Here is a 27,136-nt window from a genome sequence, read left to right as displayed (position 1 = left end):
CGTTTGATCTAATTACTGCTGCACATTTCCTACTCCTTTTAGGCATGCCCTGGTCATCGTTCCAGAATCCGTCCATTAACTGGGCGGCTCATACTTTATTTCTCGTTCTGAAAGATGTGCTCAGCAACGTCTTGCCACAAATCAAGAAGACATGATTACTTTTCCTCTTCTCTTCCTGGAGAAACATCTGTGCCTGTAGGTCATATTCATCAGTTGGTACCTCATAGATATGATGCAAGATATCAAGAAGTATTTGACAAAGAAGAACAAGGGATGCTGCCCCTTATAGACCCGAGGACTGTTATATCGACTTGGTGCCTAACACTACGGTTCAATTCGGCCGTATGTATATGTTGTCGCCTTGTGAAAAAAAGGCCCTACGATCTTATTTGGATGAAAATCTGCAGAATGGTCTAATAACAGAAAACAAGGAGGAGCGTCACTGTTTTTTATACCAAAAAAGGAGACAAGTGAATTGAGCCTGTGCATCGATTCTAGGGGATTTAATCGGATCATGATTAAAGACAAATACCCTCTTCCCTTGATTCCAGATATCCTAGAAGCAGTAAGATCAGCTTGTGTCGTTACGAAGATGGACTTGAGAGACGCCTAACACCTTTTCTGGACAAAGGTGGGTGCTGAGTGCGGGATCGCTTTTCACACCCTGTTCAGGAGAATTTTTATTTCTTGTGCCAAGTCCCCCCAACCAAAGAGACCCCCAGCACTTTTGCTGGACTTCTGTGATTTTTGCTTCTTTCTCTTGCGTGAGTGAGACATTTTACCAGTCACTCGTTCTTTTTGCTCCGATATGGGTACCCAATTTTCTGCTACTGTAATTCTTTTTACTTTTAATGGAGTTATGCTTTCCTAAATGTATTTCACTACAGGCATCTGTAATGGATTGTTGCAGCAAAGAGCACTCTCTGTGCAGTGTTGCTGGGGAGTCCCTTGGGCTTCCCTTTTTAGTTCTTATTACTTTTCCCTGAGAACTACTGTTCTCAAGGATAGTAGGATACTTTTATCTTACTTAGCTTTCTTTTTGTGGGATCAGCACACACCATTTTTCATTTGTGTGTTCCTTCTTGGCACTTCTTCTACCATTCCAGGTGGAGGTGGGTCCTCTTTGAGTTTTGCCTTTGATGGGATCCCTTTGTGAAGCCCGCCAAGGCTCCAGTGTGTCTGCTGAGGCAAGAAGTGAGGGATGAGCCAGAATCTTCTCTGGCCTTTGTCTTAGGGTATGCCTGGCTGGAGCCAGCTTGAACTGGGCAACTGGCTGTCCTGCAAGGACAGCCGCCCCCTGTCACGCCCCTACGTTCCATGAACACATCTCACAATACAGCTCCCACTATCTCCACCAAAATACATGCCAAAACACACTCTCCCCTGCAGGCCTGCCGGCAAGGAATTGGACAAGGTCAACGACGCCGGTTCTTGCCATCTCAGCGTTGGTTTCCATTCCGGCGGTGGCAGTTGCCATGGAGACGCGCCACGGGCATTCTACAACGTCTCCGTTGCCGGCACCTGAGAGCTCCTCCTTCAGCACGTTTGATCACGTGACGGATGAGGAGAGTCATGTGATCATTAGTCAGCGTTCAAAAGGGACGCGCTGACTGCCCTTCAGCGCTTCACAGCTGATACTGTTGGGCGCATTACGGACTACGGATTCAGATTACTACCACTGACCTCGGATTGATTTTGGACTCTGATTTTGGCTTCTTCCTTCACGGTACCGTTGTTTGGAACTATTTTCTACTGGATTCAACCACTTTTCCGTTCCTGGATTGCTATTTGGATTGCCCTTTTGTTATGAACTATGTTCTTGGATTACGCACTTTTCAACTGATTGATTTACGTTTTCTGGCTTCTACGTAAGGTGGTGATTTCATTCATACTAAGTGCTTTACCAACCTGTCATCTGGTCGTCACCCTTGCCGACTGCCTCCGACAAACATCTTTACACCATTATTAAGTCCCGACCAACTCCTAAGGGTAAGCCTTATTCTAGACTTATTACAAATTCATATACAAGTCTGGGGTTCTGTGTTTATGACCTAACTTCGTGTTTGCCTTACAGTGGTCATAGGGGGCACCTTCCGGCATCTTCAGGCATTCCTGGTTGCGGCTGACGAAGATCACCACCTGTGGCCTCAAGGACTGCTTGGGCAGTAATTTCTTGTTTGCTCGAGTGGTACTTGGGGACGGAGGTTTCATCGGCTACACGACCATCAAGTCTTGACAGACTGTGAAGCCATTTTTTTGGTCGTCCAGACGATGGAACCTGCTGCCGGGGACCCTGTGGCTGCTCTAATGCAAGCTGTTGCATCCCTTAGAACCGAAGTAGCGGCTGCCACAACCGCGATACATCATCTCTTAGATAATATCCAAAGTACCTGCAACCCTTTACCGGCAGATGCTGAGCTTGGCGATCAGGCAACACCACCACCGGTTCCCTCTGTACCTCCTACACCACTTACTCCCGTGGTGTTACCTACTCAGTCTCCATTGGCACCTCCTGAGAAGTTTCAGGGTGATCCTAGAAAATATTGCACTTTTATTAATCAGTGTAAACTTCATTTTCTTTGCCGACCACTGGTGTTCCATGATTCCACCACAAAAGCTGCCTTTTTGTTATCCCATTTGACCGGGGTTGCAGCTACCTGGGCTAATCCTTTTCTTGAGAACAACCACCCAGCCCTTTACGATTTCGATCTTCTGGTGAGTGAGTCGGCCAAAGTATTCGATACCAGGTACAAAGACCAGTCTCGGGATCTGGAGCTCCTAGAACTGTCACAAGGCAGACAAACCTTAATAGAATACATCACACGCTTTAACCAATTGTCAGCTGAGACTTCATGGCCTGAAAACAAGAAAGCTGTGGTATTTTACAAAGGTCTGTGTGACACTATGAAGGACGCCCTTTCTGTCATTCCTTCCCTTCCTGATGCATATCCCGAACTAGTAGACCTAACTCTTCAGGTAGACGCTCGGAAGACCGAACGTCGGGCGGAATCTGGTTTTTCAGGTAAACCCTTACCCTCTCCACCGGATGGTGCAAGTGAACCCATGCAAATAGGTGGTCTACGAAGTCCCATCACTCAGACCGAAAGGGAGCGCCGGAGAACCGACAATGCATGCTTCTACTGTGGACTCAGTGGTCACTTCGTCAAAGAGTGCCCAAGACGCCCGAAGAACAAGTCTTCGGGTTTTCAGAAAGCTCGTTCTTGAGTATGGGGGACAAGACGAGCTCGATTCACAACCCCAGGGTTCCTACTTTCGGCCGAGTAAGACCAGTGGTCGTTCAAGCAGTGCTTCATCCTGATAGGGAGTGTTCACACACAGTACATATAGTTATTGATTCAGGGGCTACTGGTTGTTTTATTGATATACCCCTGGCCAAAGCATTGAACCTTCCACTAGTGACCAAGACACATCCCGAACCAGTCCAAACTGTGGACGGGTCCTCTCTCATTTCTGGTCCGATTAAACAACAGACCGCCCAGATGGACGTGATTATTCAGGGTAACCATAAAGAACAGTTGTCCTTTGATTTGATATCCACACCACAGTTTGGAATAATCCTAGGCCTTCCCTGGTTAAAGAAGCATAACCCACTCATCGACTGGGGTACGGGGCAGGTTTCTTTTGAATCAGACATTTGCCAACACTTTTGTTTACTGGAAGATGATTTCAACAACCCTGCGAGGGCACTTGGGGCCCTACACTTAGCCCCTGTAGGGGAGAGCGACCCACCCGAAACAACCCACACGGTGGGAGCCACTTTGTCAGGAGTACCCCCAGAATACCATGATTTCCATTCGGTTTTTGATAAAACATCTGCCGAGATACTGCCCCCTCACAGACCGTATGATTGTTCTATTGACCTAAATGATGGGGCATCGCTTCCCAAAGGACGCATATATTCACTATCACCATCTGAAGAAACGTCCCTTAAAGAATACATCCGCCACGCCCTACAGTTAGGACATATCAGGCCTTCTTCATCACCCGTGGCCAGCCTCATTTTTTTTGTCCCAAAAAAGGAGGCGATCTCCGCCCCTGTGCAGATTACAGACGCCTGAATGCGATTACCATAAAGAACCTTTACCCTATTCCACTCATCTCTACCCTGTTAGACAAGTTGACCAATGCCTCCATCTATACCAAACTAGATCTCCGGGGGGCATACAATTTAGTCCGCATGCGACCTGGGGATGAGTGGAAGACTGCTTTCTGCTCTCGCCAAGGATTGTATGAATACATGGTGATGCCTTTTGGCCTCTGTAATGCCCCTGCCATTTTCCAACGATTGGTAAACGATATATTTAGTGATATTCTGGATGTTTATGTCGTGGCGTACCTGGACGACATACTGATATTCTCCCAAACATTGGCCAAACATGTCATTCATGTCAGAGAGGTACTCACAAGACTCAGGAAGAACTCACTATACGCTAAACCTGAGAAATGTCTGTTTCATACAGCTGAAGTTGAATTCCTGGGTTTCCATATTTTACCTGGGGGGCTAACAATGAACCGATCCAAAGTCCAGGCTATCACAAATTGGCCGGCTGCTACATTGAAACAATTGCAATCCTTACTAGGGTTCGCAAATTTTTACCGGAGGTTCATTGCAAATTTTTCCTCCATTGTGGCACCATTAACCGCATTGACCAGTCCTGCAGTACCATTTATCTGGACCGATGCACATCAAGCAGCCTTCGACTCCCTTAAAACCTCGTTCACCACGGCCCCAGTCCTACAGCATCTTGACCCAGAGCTTCCGTATATCGTAGAAGCAGATGCTTCTTCCTTTGCCTTAGGGGCCGTCCTTTCTCAGCCTTGTCCTACCACCGGAGCACTACACCCGGTGGCCTACCATTCCAGGAAATTCACACCGACCGAAACTCACTACACGGTCACTGAAAAAGAGCTCCTGGCCATCAGAGACGCATTGTTGGTCTGGAGACACCATCTTCTGGGGGCAAGACATCAGACTACCGTCTACACAGACCATAAAAACCTACAGGACCTAGCGTCTCTGAAATGCGCCAATAGTAGACAAGTTCGTTGGCACCTCTTTTTTGCTGCATACGATTTCCTTGTCAAACACAGACCGGGTTTGTCACATGGTAAAGCGGATGCTCTGTCCCGTTCACCTGGGGGAATACCTCTCCCTTCATATCCCGAAACTCTCTTAGGTAAAGGCCATGTTGTTTGTACCTGTACTCCATCTCCTCCTATGATTACGGCTATACGCCAATGGGTTATACAACATCCCCAAGTATTGGATGATTGGGATACCGTTATGCAGGATGGGTTGCCTTTTGTTCAAGGAAAACTGTTCCTCCCCACCAGTGACTCTTGCAACCAGGCCTTAGAGTGGTCCCACAATGCTCCTATCAATGGCCACCCAGGACAGCGACGTACTTTAGAGTTGTTGAAACGCTGGTGCTGGTGGCCATCGATGCGGCGAGACGTGGAGACATATGTTAACACCTGCTCTATATGTGCACAATGCAAGACTCGGAAGGGTCGTTCACTAGGATTGCTACAACCATTGCCCATACCCCCAAAACCATGGCATACAGTATCCATGGACCTGATAACTGATCTACCATGAATACAAGGCTATGACACGATTTGGGTGGTAGTAGACTCATACACAAAAATGGCCCGTTTCTTACCATGTAAAGACATTCCTACTGCTCCCTCATTGGCTCGTATGTTTTTTTAATCTGTTTTCTGTCTGTTCGGTTTGCCAAGTGTCATTGTGTCAGACAGGGGGTCTCAGTTCACCTCACATTTCTGGTTGGCTCTTACCAAACTACTAGGTATAGATGCCCGTTTTTCTTCAGCTTACCATCCAGAAAGCGACGGCCAAACTGAGAGAGTAAACCAGGTCTTGGAACAGTACTTGAGGTGCTTAACTTTGCAATTCCAGAATACCTGGCTTGAGTCTCTTCATTTTGCGGAATTTTCATATAACAACGCCCTGCACTCGTCCACTGGGTTTTCTCCGTTTTTTTCGCTCTATGGCCAACATCCACGTGCTTTACCCTTTTCTGATTCGAATCCTGCCAATGCCCCTGTATTGAGTACCAGTACCCCTGCGGCAAATGATTGTGTCAGAGATCTCGCATCCGTCCATGCTCAAACCCTTGTCCATCTCCAGGAGGCCCAGGTGTCTATGAGTACTGCCGCTAATAAAAAAAGGAAAGAGGCCCCGTCATATAAGCAAGGCGACCGGGTATGGTTGTCTACATGGCATCTCCATATACCGGGTTGTCGTAAACTGCTGCCCCATTTTGTCGGCCCGTATAGGGTTTCCAAGGTCCTGAACCCGGTGGTCTATAGACTCGCCGTCCCCGCTTCATGGAAATTACACCCTGTTTTTCATACATCTCTCCTCAAGCCTTGTCCTGATGATACACGCATTGCTCCCGCTCCTGGTCCTGTCCCTGTGATTTCCCAGGAGGATTATGAAGTTAGCGCTATTCTGGGATCCCAGGTTGTTAGAGGGAGGTTACAATACTTGGTGGACTGGTTGGGTTATGGTCCTGAGGAGAGGTCCTGGGTCCCATCGTCTGATGTACATGCCCCGTTATTGGTGTCCAGGTTCCATCGGGAGAACCCTTCTAGCCCACGGGGTCGTGGGCCTTTGAGGGGGGGCTCTGTCACGCCCCTACGTTCCATGAACACATCTCACAATACAGCTCCCACTATCTCCACCAAAATACATGCAAAAACACACTCTCCCCTGCAGGCCTGCCGGCAAGGAATGGGACAAGGTCAACGACGCCGGTTCTTGCCATCTCAGCATTGGTTTCCATTCCGGCGGTGGCAGTTGCCATGGAGACGCGCCACGGGCATTTTACAACGTCTCCGTTGCCGGCACCTGAGAGCTCCTCCTTCAGCACGTTCGATCACGTGACGGATGATGAGAGTCATGTGATCATTAGTCAGCGTTCAAAAGGGACGCGCTGACTGCCCTTCAGCGCTTCACAGCTGATCCTGTTGGGCGCATTACGGACTACGGATTCAGATTACTACCACTGACCTCGGATTGATTTTGGACTCTGATTTTGGCTTCTTCCTTCACGTACCGTTGTTTGGAACTATTTTCTACTGGATTCGACCACTTTTCCGTCCCTGGATTGCTATTTGGATTGCCCTTTTGTTATGAACTATGTTCTTGGATTACGCACTTTTCAACTGATTGATTTACGTTTTCTGGCTTCTACGTAAGGTGGTGATTTCATTCATACTAAGTGCTTTACCAACCTGTCATCTGGTCGTCACCCTTGCCGGCTGCCTCCGACAAACATCTTTACACCATTATTAAGTCCCGACCAACTCCTAAGGGTAAGCCTTATTCTAGACTTATTACACATTCATATACAAGTCTGGGGTTCTGTGTTTATGACCTAACTTCGTGTTTGCCTTACAGTGGTCATAGGGGGCACCTTCCGACATCTTCAGGCATTCCTGGTTGCGGCTGACGAAGATCACCACCTGTGGCCTCAAGGACTGCTCAGGCAGTAATTTCTTGTTTGCTCGAGTGGTACTTGGGGACGGAGGTTTCATCGGCTACACGACCATCAAGTCTTGACACCCCCCCATGTGATTGACAGGTCCATAGGGCTCAATGAATGGGTTCCTGCATAAAAGACAAGGCTTTTGGGACAGAAGGCTAAGTCGACCACTGGAACTGAAGGTCCGAAGAAGAATATAACGGGGATGCCTGCAGCACCTCCAGTAACCTCAGAAGCACTGCTGAAGGACCGCTGCTGTCCTGATCCTGTTTTTGAAACAACCGGGAAGCTCCATCAAGGATAACTAGCCCGGTCTGTGGCTCAGTGGACTCATACATCCACTACAGGGACCTGTGCATAACCAGCCCCATGACTCTTCAATTTGAGCGATTCCCCAATGACCTGCGATATTCCAGGCCTGTAGAATCTCAGTACCCGGGGTACCTCAACCACCTTGAAGTGCATTGCCTTGCTGTGGACAACTCTCGCTGGAACTTCAGTGGCATCTGTGTGGACCTCCAGAAGCATGCATCTTCTCCTCAGAATCCCCTCACCAGAGTGCAGGATCAAAAAAAGCCATACGCTGCTTTCTTCTGTACTTCATTTCCTTGCTGCTTCCAAACCCTCCCCTCCACCATTCCTTCCTGGTATCCGCTGCTCCGGCGTCTTAAATCACCCTGTTTCCCTTGTGCTGTTCTCGTTCCTCTCCTGATGAGAAACGGTCCTGTTGGTCATCTGGGATCCTGTGTGCTCCGCTTCTCCTGTTACGATTTGAATAGCTTAGGAGGCTTTTTCCTCTCTCATTGGGTTTCCTCCTAGTTTGGGACTGCTTGCTGGGAAAGAGCCTGGCCCTCTGATCCAGTCAGAAAGGTGATGTGGCTTCTCAAGGGGGCAGGTCTTACCTCTTCCCTGCAAATTCACAAGACACTTCTCAGGTAAGTCTTGCTGAGACTTACCTCACTTTCTGGGCCCTAACAATAAGTAGGCAATCATATCCCTGCAAATAAGGACTGGTAATGGAGGTGGTTTACTACATAAATGTTATTCTCTTTGATTTTAATCCAGGTCCTCCCTCATAAATACCCCAAATAAATAAATTACAGCATTTGAGAGTTAGCTATGGATGCATACAGTGTTGAAGAGTTGAGTCTCCAGGCCTTTAAAATGTCAAGGAAGCTGGCTCACCGGCAGCCATATAGCTGGGAGCTCCAGAGTGGTGGGCCCAGTGTGTGAGGAGATCTGGCCTGAACGTTTTACACCTGGCCGTGTGGATGGACCGAAGATTCAGGGGCACTGACCTCAGATTCATTGTTGCCTGGGAAGGCTGTGAGATCTTGGGAAGCGCCATATAATGACTTACAATATGGACCAGGGATATTGGCTTGAGCTTTAATAGGTTTGAACATTTCGTTCATTTCACCTAGGGGTAGTGGTTTATTTTGAATGCATTTGCAGGCGAATATTGGCCAGTCAAAGAAGGTTGCTGCTCTTTAGCCTTGATTTGAGCACTAGCCGATATCTACATCTAGCAGACATTTAGAAATGTCTAAGGATTTTCAGGACTACATAAAGAAACTATTTAAAATTCATTCTAACCCAGACACTGGAGCACCAATGATTTCTCATGGCAAGATGAACCTTCCTGCAACAGCTGGGATTGCTTTGTCGCTTTCAAAATATCTATTTCCATTTCACTAAAACCTAAATATTTCCAAACCGGACACGTGAACCACAATTTCTTAGTGTGTTTTTCCACCCTTTCTCTCTTATTGCCATATAAATCCTCCCTTGTTGCTGTTTGTGCTATTTTGCCGGTCCCCATTGTGAGAACCGAGGCTCTAGAAATCACGACCTGGCGCCCCTCCAATATTACCCCAATTCGCCCTTAAGCAGAGTGTTCTGCCTGAGAGCCGATGACAGCACTGAGTTTACACTGCTTCTTTTCTCCAGTTGGTGGTGAGTGAAGGTGGCAGGGGCATTTGTGCTAATGTCTTCTGAATAGTGTTTGCACAGAAAAAGCAAACTTTTTGCAAACATAGAGCCAGAAGGTCTAGCAAAGTGTTGATTTGACTTCAATGTGCAAGCAAGCTTTCTTCTTGAGTGCTAGTTCCTCAGCTTCACGCACCACTACAGCTCCCAGGCCCCAGCAGCTGTGGACTGTGCAGGCTGGCAGTGCCTCTGCTCTGGTGCTGCTGGATACACTCTGCCAGCCCCCAGTGAACTGCATCTTGGACACAAAGATCCAGTACTGATGATAGCAAGCCAGCGATAATACAGGCTGCTTGAGGACACTGAGCCATTAGTAATGCTGAGGCACTGAGAAGCGGCACAGCATCATCGGTCACCTGACATCGTTGGCTCAGTATTATTTTAATAAACCACTGATAACACCAAGCTAGTGACCAAGTCGTGACATTGATCACTAAAAGCCAATTTCAAGGTATTGATAACACAGTGCTACTAATAAAATGCACCACTGACAATGCTTTGCCCCAGATATAAAATGCACCACTAATAATACTGTGCCCCTGATAAAAATGCACCACTAATAATACTGTGCCCATGATAAAAAAAGAGACCCTTGCATATACTGTGCATACACCACTGACAATACTGTGCCCCTGATAAAAATGCACCACTAATAATACTGTGCCCGTGATAAAAATGCACCACTGATAATACTGTGCCCGTGATAAAAGAGACCATTAAATATACTGTGCATACACCAGTGACAAAACTGTGCCCCTGACAGAAATGCACCACTAATAATACTGCGCAACTGATAGAAACAGTCCACTGATGATACAGAACAGCAGAGCGCAGCAAGCTTTTGGTGATGCTAATCACTGATGATGACACAGAGTCAAGCCCGCTGAGCATATTGAGTTACCAATGCTACTAAGCCGCTGGTAATAACCAGCCACTTACCTTGGCTTTCTGGGCCACTGTTGTTATAGCGATACGCTTAGGACATTGCTTTGTGGCACTAGTGAAAAATAATCCCTGTGGAAATTCTGTGTTGATAGTGAACACGTTAACTATTGTTTGCTGACAATATAGTCACGCCTGCTCATCACCTGCTGTACAGATTTGTATCTGATCTTCAAATTGGAGATTTGAATCCCGGGAAGTGTTGGCACAGCCCTTCATCATTCCCTGGTCATTAAAATAGGTTTCAGTGAGCTGGTCGTTCCGTGATAAGCTGGTGTGTTGTGTGGCCTTTATATAGCATACTGTTATTATTTTAATAAAAGTTAAACTAGTCGTTGGACGATCTGGTAATAATACAGACACAAATGCTGAGATACGTTCAGCGTCTGCTGCTTAATTTTCAAAATGCACCTAACAAAATATTCCTTAAATGTTCACCTTTTAGATTTTTAGAACAAAAATTGATAAACTGATGCAAAAGTGCATTCATCGTTTCAGGCAACAACGTCAAGTCCCTCACAAAAAAATATGTGTGCAATTACAGTCTCTCTCTCTCTCGCTCTCTCTCCTCTCTCTCTCTCGCTCTCTCTCCCTGGAAGTACATTACACTTTCACTTAAATGTTTGTTTCTTTTTCAAAACCCTCCATAGCGAGACCATCCCCAAATGTGTTTCCAGCCGTGTTTTCCGAAATCTGCTCAGTTTTACTAATAGGCGCAGGAGGACATGCTGTGAAGGGGTACGGTGCCTTTAATCTTTATAAAGTGATTTAGACGGAAAGACGCATGGTTTGGCCTGTAACAGAGTTTGTCAAAGCATATGACATGTGAATGTTGATGATATTTTTTTCAAACACAAGTTGGATCCTTAATTTATGTGGGAGCCGAGCCGGTTGTGTATTCTGTGTTCTGCTGCTGGCCAGGCAGGCTGCTATGAGAATGTAAACAGTCAGGATGCTTTATTTATCAGGGGACTTGAAGGTGTTTCTGCCTTGTGGGCCCCCTGCAGTCTCTTGGCCCTCGACAAATATTTGTAAAGATAGCCCCCGTCTCCCACCAACCCCGCTCTGTCCTACCCTGTATGCGCTAGGCCTGCTCTGGAGGGGAAGAGGCAAGTTTTGACTCCATGCCCATGCAAGCGCCGGTCTCTCTTAAGACAGAGCCCTGCAAACATAATATTTTTGTTCTAATCGTGCTTTTGGGGGAAAATGGTTTTGGCTAGTGCGTACATGTTATGTTAAATGTTAAAGGTATTTGTACCGCGCGCTGTCACCAACGGAGTTGGTCCCCAGGCGCTCTGGTGGATCTGTAAATGAGAAGGCGGGTTGGGTTAGCATGGTGAAGAGGGAGTAGGATAGTGCGAGGAGTGGTGTTATGTTGGCAGCTTCATCTCAGTATACACCCTGCGGTGAGCTTTGGTGTGAGTGTTGGAGCGATGTCAGTCTTTGTGTCCTGTTGTTGCAGTTTATGTGTTGTTGCAGTGTGTTGAAGCGCATGCGGCTTGAGATTCGAGAGGTGGTTGTGTTCGTTTTTGAGTGACTTAAGTATGCAGAAAGTTTGAGGTTTTTGGTTAATGGGTTATGTTGTGCAGCTAATCCCCACAACACGGCCGAATACTTAGACCTCGGGAATAACACAGAGTGCTAAACCAGCCAGACCGAGAGTCGCCCCCAGCAGGAGAGAGGACCACGCCTAACTGAGCAGCCAAGCTGTTAAACTTCGCTGTTAAACAATTCAGTACAATCCCATAACACAGCTAAACCCGAGAGTCCCGCATAGGGTGAGAGAGGCCTACGCCCAAAAGAATTTTAGGTATTAGTGCAAAGCTTCCCTTGGACACAAAGTATATCAATAATCAATGTAGTGCAATGCAATCACATTTGTACCATTGCTGCCACCTGCGTTAGGACAGTCTCTCTGAGGTCCAACTAAAGGCCCAGCAAGACTCCTCAACTGAGGCAGCACAAGACCCCACACCCGAGAAAATGGCAGCGCAGACAGAGCAGTCGGGCCCATCCCAGGAGGGAGAGAGGGCCGCAAAATCAGCACAAATGAGATTGTGATACAAATGTTAGATGTTAAAGGTTAGTTTATGTTGCGCACTGTCACCAACGGAGTCGGTCCCCAGGCGCTCTGGCGGATATGTAGACAAGAAGGGGGTGGCCTATGTGTTCAGTCTTTAGTGTCCTCATCTTGTTGCTATCTCTCATTATGTCTTATAGTGTGTCGTAGAGTCCGTTCCTTGTATTCTGTTCGTATTCGATTGGTTGGTGGGAACCGGGATCGGTACTTACATTCAATGTTGTTTTAGCAGTGTGGGCGTTCTTGTGGTTGGCCTTTTACTTATGCAGTGAAGAGCCAGGATTTGAGCAGTTTCCTGAATACTAGGTGGTTTCTTGTGTTCCGTATAATCTTTGGTAGGTCGTTCCGGATTTTTGGTGCCTGATGAGAGAAAGAGTATCCTCTGAGTTTTCTTCTGTTGTATGGTCTCGGTTCCAGGCAGATGTCGTTGCTTGTCTGAGCATTGTTGTTGGCTGATGTAGGTGTAATTTATCTCTCAGGAATTATGCGCCTGGGTTGTGTGTTGCTCTGTGCATGATGCACATTGATTTGAATTTTATTAGTTGTTTTATTGGTAGCCAATGTAGTTTTTTTAGCGCAGGTGTGATGTGTTTGAGGAGCAGTGTGGCTGCCGCATTGTGTATGCATTGTAGTTTTTTTAGAAGTCGTTCAGGCATAACCAGGTATAGGCTATTGGCATAATCTACTCTGGACATGACCAGAGCAATGATGGTAAGTGGTTTGCTGGCAAATGACAGGAATGCTAGGATCCTGTTTGGCGCTCGCAGGAGAAAGAAGCATTTCTTGAGTAGAGTGTTTACTTGTGGCTCTAGAATGGGATTGTTGTCCATCAGAAACCCCAGGTTTTTTACAATTGTCGATGGCGCACGGGTCGTACCGTGTTCTCTTGGCCAAGGGATGCAGTTGATGTCTCCTCCATTTTTTGTGACAATCATTATCTCTGTTTTGCCTGGGTTAATTTTGAGGTGGTTCAAGTTCATCCTTTTGAATAAATCAAAAAGGCAGTTTTCTAGTGGTGCGTTTTCTTCTCATAGCTTGAAGCATGAAGCAGAAAGTCATGTTGACCTGGGGGGAGGGAAGAAGTGCCTGGGGGTGTACAAAGGGGAGTGATGCAAATGAGAGAAAGGGTTAAGAACCCACTCATGCTCGTGTAACACTTGCTACACATGCTAAAGGACCCCCATTTCATGTGAGTAGGCTTGGATGGTTTCTCTACGTTCTTCCAGTTCTGTATCAAATGTTTCCCTTTCTGACCCATCTTTTTTTTTTTTTTTAAATGACCCGGGCCTGGTCTGTCAGCTATCTCAGGAGGCCATGATTCCATGTGTGAGATCTATCAATCTAAAAGGCCACAACTTTAAATTCTGTGGACCTCGCCACTTTGTATTCTCTGTGAAGCAGAAACAGGGCGACCCAACATTGGACATCACAGGGAAAAGGTATCGACCAACCACGAGAGTGTTTCAAAGTGCTTCATCAGTAGGGTAAAGGAAGGTTAGCCAAACCCTTTGATGATCGTGATGGTGAGGATGGAGGAGATGGTGGTGATGATGATGATGTACGTGAGGTTGCTGATGATGATGGAGGAGATGGTGGTGGTGATGATGATGAGGAGTATGATGATGGTGGTGATGATGGTGGTGATGGTGACGATGGAGGAGATGGTGGTGGTGATGATGGTGATGATGATGATGTATGTGAGGTAGATGATGGTGGTGGTGAAGATGATGGTGGTGATGACGATGAGGAGTATGAGGCCACCCCCTCTTCTTCTTTCATCTCTGAGTGTCTAACTGCCATTCAAGTTTGGTGTGCTGCAAATGACCTCTGTCAGAATGCCAGCAAGACGGATATCCTCCTCATCAGCACACCTCCACCATCCTTTCCCCTCACTCTCTGGCCGGCCACTCTTGGCCCTCCTCCTACCCCCACCTGCGAGGCAAAGAACCTTGGGGTCATCTTTGACTCCACACTTTCCATCTCCTCCCACGTCTCCTACTGCACCTCCTCAGAGGTACTCTGCCTTTCCTTCCCTTCCCCCAGAAGCTCACTGTCTCCCAAGCTCCGGTTCTCTCCAGGTTGGACTATTGTAACAGCCTCTTCCTAAATCTATCTGCCTCTACTCTCCGCCCTCTGAAACTCCTTGGCCTCAAGCCCTGGGGTCATATCTCTCCAGCTTTGAAATCTCCCCATTGGCTCCCAGTGGATGTAAGGATTAAATTCAAAACCCTATGCATTGTTCACAAGGCTTTCTGGGGCCTGGGTCCAAAATACCTTCAGCTATCCCTCTGTAAATACCTCCCCTCTTGAGCTCTTCGTTCCTCTACCTCTAACTCCCTCAGTCTCAGTCGTTTTTCAAAGAAACGAGCTGGGGGTAGATCTCTGTCTTCGGCTGGGGCCACCCTCTGGAATAGCCTACCTGCCACTCCAAAACATGAGGAGAACCATCTCCGGTTCTGCAAGCACCTCAAGACCTTCCTCATTGCTTCTGCCTTCTCTCCCCCTCTCCCCTGTTTATCTACTCTCTCTTGGCACTGTGCACCTGGACACCCTCTGTCCCCTGGGCCCAGGTACATGCTCACACTGCCACCCTCCTGCACTGCCACCTGGCCACCCCTTACAGCCCCCGCACATTTTCTTCCTTTTCTGCACTATATCAGACCTACCCAGTCTGCTGCCGTAAACACTGCACTTGTCACTTTCTGGCTGCACTACCACTGTGTATTGCCTCTATTATCTATTTATTTGTATTTATTATTATTTATCTGTTCTCCTCTGCTCCACACTCTCCTCTCTCCCCCTTCCATGCACTTTCCCCCTTCCCTTTCCCCTGCATTTGCACCTTCTCAATGTCACTGGGCCTAGTAAGTTTGTTGATTTGTTCTCCCTTGTTCCCCTCCCGTGCCTTGTCACACTCTAAAACACTTGTGTATGAGTGTGATACAAATAAAATATCATATCATATATCATATGATGATGGTGGTGGTGATGATGGTGGAGATGTTGTGGGTGCTTTCCTGGGCTTGGGCAGCACATTTTGGGATCTTCCCCTAATGGTGAAGCGGATGGTTGATTAACCCTTTCCTGAGCCTATCCTGAATACACTGTTACAGAACTGTGACCATCCGCACGGCGGGTGCACACTCACCTGGGCTTCTTTCATATTATTTTAAGAAATTGAGTAAACCGCACACATTTTCCTATAGTCACTGCACAACAATAACGATCAGTGTACTCTGGGGGGGACAAGACTACAGGCGCAGTCCTTCCTGTTACATTTATTTGGCATCAAGAGAAGGAGGGAAACACCTTCCTCCTGCCATGGCCAGCCTAGATAAATATCAACGGCTCCATCAATCTGCGCTGCCCATTGTCAGTCTGCTCCTGGCAGCACATGATGATGAGAGTTAATTGAAGAAGGCCTGCGGGAGGCCTGGTCACAGAGCTGACAAAGGGGACAGGGAACCCTACACCTTTTGATATTCATCTGTGTCAACCTGAAGTCAGCTCCGACCCCATAATATGAAGGGCAATGAATTTCATATCTGGGGAAACTGTTTACAGTAGGCTACCTCGGCAGGGGGACCGGCTTTTAGAGGGAAGAAGTATGTGATTTAATGGAGACAGAAAGTCTGTTCTCACCATAACTTCAAGGGAGACCCGCACTTTGATCCGGAACCACTGAGAGTTCAATTAACCAGAGAGACACTTTGATCCATAACAGAGAGGAAGATGGGTGGGACTTAGTAGAACATGTTTTCACCCTTTACCCTTCCTGTTGAAAGACACTCTGCTTATGACCTCATGTATAACAGAAGATTGTTGGTGGGGACCCAGGATTGGTTCATTAAGGTAGGCTTAGTCTGCACCAATCACTAGAGGGCTGTTCCCCTCTCTTATCAGATCATCTGAAGGCTTCACCAGAAGCAGGAAAGGCTGGTGAAGAGGCTAGGAGGAGTGCACCGATGAGCATAAACCTGTGTCCACTTTTAAGGACATTTACGAGGCAGTTGAGCTCCTCAAGCTGCAACCGGCTGCATCACTGACTGGCAGCACTGACACAATGATTCCTGACCCTGAGCCGCCATGTAGGCCAGCCTGCAGCTGTCTGGCTAGCCTCGCTCGCCCAACTGCCTGCCGCCTGATACCCGCAGATGTCTCCCATCTTGAACTCTGTCGTGGCCCTGAAACCAACTTGACGCTGTCGAGCACCAAGAACTTCCACAAGCACAAGGTACAATGTGGTTCTGTCCCCTTACTCCTTCTCTGAAGGCCACTAGTGACATTTTACAGGTTGTATTTTGTAGTGTGCTAGAACTGTCAGTTGTAATAATAATAAAGTAGATATCTGTGTACAACCTTGACTGAACAGTCTCCTTTATCTTTGGGTAATAATTGTATTTTCGCTGTGTTGCAACTAACCAACGATCCACAACCTTGCGGTGATAGGCCTGCCGTTGCGTCCACGTTACCAAAATTGGGCAAGGAGGTTTATAATTGTCTTGTGTTTCCAATCTGTTCAGATCCCTTCTGGTGTACTGAAGGTGTGGGGCTGATTGATGGTTTAGAAACCGATATTATTGATGGTTTAGAAACCGATATTCATCCTTGGACAACTGGTGCCCCGGATGTTGATTTGTCACATTGTTAGCAAGCGGTCGGATCAGTTGGACCCTTGATGATGTCAAGAGAGGCGACTTCCCCACAGCACTAAGGTTGATAAATCTGAGCTGCTAACCAGCCTCCAAGCTTGGGTAGAAGCGAGGGCGGTTGGGGAGAAGACCCCAGGGGACGGGCTAGACACCTGGGGGTACCTGAATGGACAAGACATTTGAAAGGGCGAAAATAAAGAGGACGACCGCATGAGCAGTGTTTCTCGCCAATCATGGGGGGCAAGTATGGTTTCTCAACGCTCAAGAGCATCAGTGAGGACAGAGGCTAGTGCGGCATTCTGCATGTCCCAGGCCTCTCTAAGATGCCCAGTGATTGTTCCGGCGGCTGTTAATGAAGTAGCGGCTGGAAAGATCCTGCTCGATGAGAGGAGACTAGTGCTAGAGGAAAAGAAACAGCGGGTCACGGTCACCACAGACCTGCGCAAACTAGCGCTTGAAGAGAAGGAGGCCAACAGATCCACCTTTAGCGAAAGCAACAGTAGTGGCTCAAACCAGAGGACTGGGAAAAGCCCCTGCGACGCATCCCCAAAGACTTAGGAAGTGGGTAAGGATATTTTTGACTGGTTTTAAGTGCTCAAGCTGCCTCTCCAGCTACAGGAGGTGGATGAGGTACTGTGGGGTGCAATCCTGATGAGTCGCTTACCGACAACAGGGACTGATGCAATTCTTCAGATAACTAAAGGCCTGTTTATGAGGTCATGAAGGCGGCCATCCTCAGGAATTTATGTAAAACCCCAGAACAGTATCATAAGAGCTTCAGAGAGCTCGGAAAGAAAAGTGGGCAGACATTTGAAGCGTGCACACACTTGTTGAAATATCTGAGTGGGTAGGTGACTGGTAACAATGTTGACACATTTAAAGGGATGTACAATTTGATTGCGTGTGAGCATGTATTAAACATTTGTGAGGTTGACCTACACCAGCATCTTGTGGACAAGATTATCACAGACCCTAGGGAGCTTGCAAAGGCTGCTGACAGGTTTGTCAGTACTCGAGACCAGAAAAAGGCTCAGGTGATCACACTCAAGCAGGAAAAGAAATCAGCGGCCAAAAAAGTAAAGAAGCATGGGAAGGACAAAGGTGAAACCCAATCCTATTCGAAGTCAGGTCCCCAAAAGAACGAAGGGAAATCCCCAAACTCTAGTATAGCCATGCACACCAAAAAGAAGAGTGCAGGCACGCCTAACACTGGGACACCAGCATACTCACCACTCAAAGGTTGTTTTATGTATAAGGAGCTGGTGTTACGCTCACCTGGTATCCACAGGGACACCACCCAGCCGGGTTACTCGCTGGTATGCTTCTCAGCTTTGCCGTGATGTGGTCTGCGGGGAGGGTTCTGCCTGGAAATACAGGAGGACTGTGTTCAAGACTGACCGACTGGGGTAAGTATCCTCCCTCCATCCCCGTATGATTTCAGTCCCTCTGGCGCCCTCTCCTCACCTTGTGGTAGAATTAGGCGTGCTCTCCGTCCTGCCTTCTTTGCAGGGGCGCATTGTCTTTCATGGGCGAGTGCGGTCCAGTTACTTCACTGACGCCGGCCCGTTTCATATTGTTCAGGTAGATCTTATTGCTGTTCTTTAGTTTTGTTGCTATCCTGCATGCCTTTCTTTGTTTATAATATCTCTTTTTTTCCCTTAGGTATGCAGAGCTTCAGCGCGGCGAACTGGCTTGGTTGAGCCCGCTGGTAAATGATGGCACATTAAGAGCGCTATGATGCGGTAAGTAAGCGCTGTGCGCAGCGCTGCAAAGTCTTGCCTTTGCTAACCTGTGTTTTCCTTCCTTTTAGGTTGCGGTGTTCTTCAGCGCGAGTGGAATGTCCGGAGTGGTACCAGCCGAGAGGCGACCAGCCAGGTAAGCCTTTTGAGCAGTTCATAATTTGTAAATGTCTCTACTGCTTTCTTTAATGTTGCCTCTATCTTCCTCTTTCAGGTCGTTCTGTCCAGGAGGTGTGCAGATTCGAGGAAGCTGTTCTCAGTAGCTGCGAGTGTTTAAAGATGAAGACTGCAGGTAAGATGCTGCTGCTAATGATGTTCCTTTTGTCTCCTTGCAGGTTCTGCTTCTCCGAGGTTCGAGGGAATAGCTGGACACAGTGAGCGTCACGTTGCAAGCTGCAAAGTAATGCGAAGCGTGTTGTCTTGCTCGGGTGTGGTGTAAATAGCCCCAACAAAATAGTCCAGGTAAAGTAGTCCCTAGGCTACCACACCCAAAACACTAGACCACATAGCTTGGTTCTTAGGAACCAAGCTATGTGGATGCCTCCATGTTGGCTGACAATACAATAAAGTAGTTCCCAAGCACATTGTTTTTCATGGTGTATGAGCCCGTGTCTGTTGGGTAATGATCTTCCTGATCCCGAGATAGTCGCTGCGGCTACCCCGATCGAGGGCAAATAGATCACCTGATTGAACACTCTCAGAGCCTTAGGGCCTGGAGTGCTTCTTGAGGGCTTGTTGGAAGGACTGGTGTGTCCGGTAGCCACTAGTCCTATTCTACAGACTGCAGAGTTGCCTACTCCTGCAGGAGAGGTGCCAGTAGCCATTGACGACCCTACTTTGGTAGCAGGGGACTCAGTGACTTCAGAGTTGCCTGCCGCAGCACAGGAACCTGAGGTAGAGGACCAGGTGGGCGCAGATCTGAAGGGCCTGCCCAAGTTGGATGAGTTCGCATCATCTGGGGGCCCAGATCAGACTGACTTCTTCACAGCCCAGAAAGAGTATCCCACTCTGGCGGTCTGCGGAAGCAGGCAGAGGAGAAGGGTAAGGGTGAGGTCCCTGGACTGTTCAATGTGTACTGGGAGGAGGGACTCCTGTAGAGTGAGCCAAAAGATTCTGAAGGCGAGGGCACCATAAGGTTGGTGATTCCCCAGTGCCACAGAAAGTTCTTTTTGGATTTGGCCCCCAAATTCCTTTAGCGGGTCACTTGGGAGTGACTAAGACATCAGACGGTTGTCTGCGCACTTTTACTGGCCGTAGTTCGGCAAAAAGGTTAAGGAAATTGTCTGGTCATATCCGATTTGTCAAGCTTCGGGCAAGTCAGGTGGTGCCACAAAGACTCCCTTAATTCCACTATCTGTGGTTGAGCAGCCGGTGGCGTTTGCGAGTTACAGAAGGTATGCTTATGACAGATTTAGATTGTTTTATCTCACGGACATCTCACCATTCGATGAGAGATGCTATACTAGTAATCCCCCTTTTTTACACAGGTATGAAATGTACGCAACTCACGTTATGAGCGAAGAGCCATAGTTAGCACTGTATACCAGACCGGGTAAGACCATTTTTCTTTGCTTGCAACATACATATTATGAGACGATAGGTAAATATTTATAAAGATTCCTTAATATACAGAAACGAGCGCCATAACAGACAGTGCAGCTGATCCCCATGGACTACATAGCTTTTAACTGAAGTGACGTTCAGATACCGAGCAGGTTAGTTGAGACACTCTAACAGATAAACATTTTTTGTGTAGTGAAAAGAATGTTTATCACTCTCAAATGTTAGTAGATGTCAATGTATTCTTTCTGCTTTTTTCCTTCTGGCACTACTTATCTGACCTACCCAAATTACGTACGTATGACCATCTTTATACCATTCGCTCATGTTATTATGTGAAAGGGACAGGGAGCTAAAGACTTGGATGAGACTCTCCCAGGGGCCATCCACCAAAGAACAGGTCAATGGGCTGTGTTCGTGCTGGTATAGAGACTCCCAGAAGCCCCTTTGTTTTGCATAGTAAGTAAATTTGGGTCTCACCCTAAGTTACCAGGGGAATCCAGATGTGGACCCCTTGTTCACTGTTCTCAGAGAGGCACAGCTCCACCTCACGGATAATGCCCAACAAGGCTTATGCAGCTGTAGTTGTATTTATTGTTTTATATAGCGCCTTGATCCAAGGCCCTTTACAATGAACAACAGAATATACATTAAACAAGGAACAGTAGAAGCAATAATGATACACATGAGTCAAACCAGAAAATCAGCATGTAGAACAATTTACATATGTGAAAGAAGAGGAGAGGAGGGGGGATGGAGAAAGAAGAAGGGGGAGAGAGAGTAGTGAGTGAAGTGAGTAGTAGGAAGAAGGAAGCTTTAGAAGAGAAGGGGGAAGATCAAGAACACGGAGAAGGGTACAAGAAAGAGGGTAAGAAGGGTAAGGGGGGAGCTGAGGGCAACGGAGGCCATCGCCCGTCCCGTCCAAACATGTATGGGGTTGCTGTTGGTACTTTTGTTCAGAGGAGAATTGCTTAGCATTTCGGTGCTGGACTGCCCCTGCGCAGGACAAAGACTGATATGCAGGGATATTTCTTCTCTGTGAAAGGAACAGTGAGCTACAGACTTGGTTGAGACTCTTGCAGGGGCCATCCACCCAAGAACAGGTCAATGGGCTGTGCTTGTGCTGGTAGAGAGACTCCCAGAACCCCCTTTGTTTTACGTAACTAATATGTTATGCTCATTATATTTATTATAATAATAATAATTTGGCATTTATATAGCACCGGATTCGAACCTGCGTTAGCACGGATGTCAAAGCTAGCGATCTACTCGCTGTGCCACTTGACCGGCTTATGGTGTTATGATCATTTTAATCTGGTACAATATTAATCTGTGAACACTGGGGATCCCACAATATGGTGAACACTATTATGTATTGTATTGTAATTGTGCATTTTCCCGTGTTGAACGTCTCTTTACAATCAATTATAGTCTTAGATTAGCGAATTGGCAGGCCCTGACGAAGGACAGGGCTGTCCAAAATGCATTGGGCCTTGCTATAGCTTCTGCAGTTTTGAAGAAAAAGAATACTTACTGATATTTTAATGAAATAATAAATGATAATTTTGATTTAATAAACCATTAATAACTACTTAAGTTAAGAGAAGCCATTGATTGGCTATTGGGTGTGCAGCCCACACCACTGGCTGTTTAGCCACAGTCTTTCTCACAGTCTCTCTGCACTTACCCCAGTCTCCACTGACTGGGTGCACTTGGATCTCCCCCTCCCTGTTACCGTCTATGCACTGCACGATCCGAATGCACCGTGCCTGAAGATCGTCTGTCTGTTCTCCCCTGTCTTCTCCCCTTAATTGCACTGGTAAAACTGCAGAATCGCCGTCAGGCCTATTTGCTTTGTCTCAACTGTTAAATGTATTCTACGTACTTACTCTGCCTGTGCAGACTATTATCGTCTCAGATTTTCAAGGGCTCTGAGCGACTGTTGTTTTTTCCTTGTTCCCATCCTCCTAGAACACTTTGAAACACTTTCCTTTGTATAGGCGCTATATAAATAAACAATACAATAAGACATTCTGGAATTAAAGACATACCTCATGGCTCAGCAAAGACCTGTCTCCAGTTATCTCTCCTTGCAGAGCTGCGCCCCATAGAATACAGTTCAGTCCCACAATAAATGTGGGCCAATTGAGCACATAGCTCTCCCGCCTTTTCCTTCTCAGACCTTGCTGAGCATCTTATCTGTCTTCCCTTCCTCCCTCATACCAACTATATACCCGACTTTGCTCCTCTCTACCACTACTGCACATTGATATGATATGATATGGCATTTATAACGCGCCTATACACAAGTGTTTCAAGGCGCGACGAGGCAGGGGTGGAACAAAGGGAAGACAGACAACGATCCTACTAGGCCAGGTGTCATTCAGATCGTGCAAGTGCATGGGGAGGGGGAAAGGGAAAAGGTGTGAGGGGGAAGGGAGAGGGGAAAGTGCAGTACATGGGATAGTAGAATAAGATTTTAAAAAACGGCCAGCTGGTGGCAAGTGCAAGGTAAGTGCAGACATAAGTGCTGGTAGGGGGACTGTAGGGATACAGAAAACAGTCCCCAGGTACAGGGGTTGCCAGGGAGGCAGTGCAGGTGGGCAACTGGTGGGGTCTGGGCCCGAGAATCAGAAAGGGTGCCCAGGTAACCAGTGCAGAATCTGCCAGGAATTCAGCAGGTGAGAGGGGCAGAGAAAGCAGAGGCAAAGAGGTAGGTTTTGAGGTGCTTCCGGAACCAGAGATGGTTCTCCTCAAGTTTCAGGGAGGCAGGAAGGCTGTTCCAGAGGGAGGCCGCTGCCGAAGAGAGAGATCTACCACCAATGTGTTGCTTGGAGAAGCGACTGACCATGAGGGAGTTGGATACGGATGAGCGAAGAGCTCGAGAAGGAAGATATTTTGGGAGAGAGAGTTGAAGGTATTGCGGCACGAGGCCCCAGAAGGCCTTGTGGACAATGCAGAGGGTTTTGAACTTAATCCTTGCAGCCACTGGGAGCTAATGCAGAGATTTCAGTCCAGAAAGGAGTGATGGAGATTTGTCGATAGCCGGGCAGGAGGGGTCAGCAGAGGGTTCCTTAAGAAGAGGGTGCACAAGGGAGTGCGTCAGGGGAGATGGGAAGACTCCAGTGGTGAAGGAGTGATTGCAGAAATCAGCCAGGGCAGGAGCCAGGGAGTCATACGCCTCCTTTGCCTCTTTGGCATTCAAAGTGCTTCGATGCCATAACCTATGGCAGGTGGAGCTATACAAATCCAAGATAACATGACATAACATTGTTGCTAATGCAAGTGTAGGCAAAGGAAACAGACATTGTTTATTTTCGATATATTGCTCTTTAAAGTATTCTTATGGTGCTGCACGATGACACAATACACAAATAAATAAATAACATTGTTTTGTGTTATTGCCCTCAGTCAAAGTTTTTCCGCAACCGAAGGTGAAGCAAGGCTGGTTAACACAGGTTACAAGTAATAGAGTAGTAATTATGTTCGCCAACCTCTGGCAATAAGACACCAGCACCTGTTTGAAGGGATGTGACCTACCAGTTTGGTCTGGACTGGCCTTTTGGGATGGGACCAGGCCAGATTTGCATTTTTTTTTCCCCTTCTGTCATGGCTTAAAAGGCTGAAAAACGATGTTCTGGAGGGTTGCCCAGAGCTGTGCCCGTGGTTATGATTTGTTGAAAACCTTGCAGCCATCACCTTTTGGTTTCACCTGTATTAAGGGCCAGGTGTCTTCTACACCCACCGAATGCCAGGCCTGCAGACTCAGAGAAAGCCATTCAGTATGTGAACATGAATGCCACTGAAAACATTCAAAGATGGCTGCTGTGACGGACAAGAAATGCTTTTGACCCAACAATGGAAGCAAAGTCCCCTTTCACATTTAAATTCACAAAGCTGCAAGAAGGGACCCAACTTGGTCCCAACAAAATCAAGCGAGGAAGACTACTGAGGTGTGGGAGGAGCAGAGTAGGTTTCAAATACCTGAAGCATAGGCGTATGGGAGGAGAAAGAGAAGAAAATGTCTCTGCCCAAACACGGAAAATACAGATAGTTGAGAGGCCAGGGCCACTGTCGTGCAGAAGGAGTTGAGGAGATGATTTAAGCATGGAGGACAGACTGATTGTGTGCATGAGGAGCAGAGAAAGGAGAAAGGACAGTGAAATGATGACGCATTCCAAGTATCCTGATTGGCTGAGAGACACAGCCAGTATTCTACTCCGGAAGACAACATTCATTGCATTGAGTAATAAGCCTGTCTGTTATTAGGTCACCGGGGAGTTTGACCTATATAACCAGAAATATTTTCAGTACCTGGGAAAATGAGACTGCGGAAAACCTAAAATGTGCTTGGAAACAAATCCAATTTCACAGAAAAAGAAAAACAAATAGCAAGTGAGAAATGATCCGCTCTGAAGGAGTGTTACACTCCAACAAGGTGAAAAAGCGCACTTTTTCATTTGAAGAACGAAACAATCCAGATAAGATAATACACAATAACAAACCCTGCAGCACAGGAAAGGGACACACGTGCACACAAGGAGAAAAGCTCACAAGACCACTGCAGGATGCTACTGATAAGCGTTGCACACAAGAAGGAGGCTCTCCTGAGAGAATCGTGCTCAGTCTTTCCCCGGTAATCCTTTAAACCATCTGACATTGGATGCATGTAATTGCAGTGCAGGTGAAAGGTAATTTCAGTGGCAGGTGCGCTCTGCCAGGTTACACGAAGCTACTTCTTCAGAGAAAGCATCTCCCTAGGAACAAATTCACTTCAAGCTGTGGGCAGCGTGATGCTGCTTGAAAGTGGCCCCATACAGCATCTTGACCTATCTCAATAGAAGGGTGATTTTTTTAAACATATTTAACACTGACAGGGTGGGTGTACTTGTGGTGGGCAAGGAGAAGCTCTGGAACTCCTCTTGAAGGCGGAGAGTACTGGTTCCCCAACTGCCCCCCACGCTACCACGCACAATCTGGGCTTCATAATTCTTAATGAAGGTGGGCGTTTTGGCCCGTACACGTTTCGTAACTTACAATGAGGAATCTTGTGGGTGTTCCATCTAATATTGTCCTGCCACCAGGCAATCTCGTCATTATAGCTATCAGTACTCGGGGTAAAATTCCGGGCCTCAGAAGGGCTTCTTTTTTTCTGTGACAAAACAGGCCATGGATAGCACACAACCCGCAATTTCATACAAGCACAACCTGTGTGTTTTCACTCCAAAAACAATATACAATTAAGTATGGAAACGGCAGCCGGGCTAAAGGAGAAGCCATCCTTCTGGAGAGGTGTGACCTTAGAGCAGGTTAGGGCAGGTGTTTACCAAGTTGGGGATGAGGGCAATATGAGGGGGGCAGGCGGGAGTGGCGTGAGGGAGGCAGGGAGCTGGAGGATGGGTGTGAGAAGCCATCAGCTTACTCCGAGCACTGGATTATGCCAGTAGGTACAGCTCATATTGAAAGCAGTCTGATTGGCTGCGACAAACACCTCAGCGGCTAATACGATGAAAGACCTTTGGGAACTCTGTTTATCCTGGCCTTCCTACCTATGGAATCACTACTATGTGTTAGGCTTGTGTGAAAGTGATGTCACATGAAGGTAAGCTCTGGATGCATGTTTTCCGGCACCTGACACATATCCAATAAATATTGCTACTTATTACAGGCACGTGTTGCATTTATTTTAATACATGTTTTTAAAATGTTTGCGCCATCTTGAAAAAGTGACGGGATTATTAATCCAGTGAAAATTAAGTGAACCATCAAAAGCAGGAGGAGAAAGAAAGGGAAGGAGAAAGAAAGGTAGGGAGGGAGGGAGGAAGGAAGGAAGGAAGGAAGGAAGGAAGGAAGGAAGGAAGGAAGGAAGGAAGGAAGGAAGGAAGGAAGGAAGGAAGGAAGGAAGGAAGGAAGGAAGGAAGGAAGGAAGGAAGGAAGGAAGGAAGGAAGGAAGGAAGGAAGGAAGGAAGGAAGGAAGGAAGGAAGGAAGGAAGGAAGGAAGGAAGGAAGGAAGGAAGGAAGGAAGGAAGGAAGGAAGGAAGGAAGGAAGGAAGGAAGGGAGGGAGGGAGGGAGGGAGGGAGGGAGGGAGGGAGGGAGGGAGGGAGGGAGGGAGGGAGGGAGGGAGGGATCCTCGCCTGCACCCCATGACTGTGGCATGCTCCGCCCCGACACCTCCCGCCCCCTGTGCGAATGTCCATTGCCCAGTAGGCTAGCCACACCAAAATAAACCTTCTTTTTGGGGTTCATTTCCATTGCAAAGGTACCCTTCTGCACAGCAGCCTGCTCTGCAGATGGGTGCTGACAGCCTTATTGCCGGAAGCTGCGGTGCAGTACGGGTCCTTATAATTCCTTGGCCCTCCTTATGCACACTTGCTTAGCTCATAAGATCCTGTATGGCCCGCAGCGCAATAAAGTTTCATTAGTATAGCGCCTAGAAGGAGCGAATGGGGGATGGAATCAGGCGGGAAGCGAGTGCTATATGCAAAGGTCATATCATTATTATGGAGGGGAGTCAGGCCAGCCATCATCGAGCTCTGGCAATGGTTGTGTGTGTGTAGGAGGTACCTTTTTAGGTTGATATGAGTGTGGGTAGGGGAGGGGGAGTGTGAGTGTGTATGTGTGTAGGAGGTACCTTTTTAGGG

The sequence above is a fragment of the Ambystoma mexicanum genome, chromosome 3q (genome assembly GCF_040938575.1).
Source record: "Ambystoma mexicanum isolate Mex_15411 chromosome 3q, UKY_AmexF1_1, whole genome shotgun sequence".
Taxonomy (NCBI): domain Eukaryota; kingdom Metazoa; phylum Chordata; class Amphibia; order Caudata; family Ambystomatidae; genus Ambystoma; species Ambystoma mexicanum.
This window is presented reverse-complemented; position numbering follows the sequence as displayed.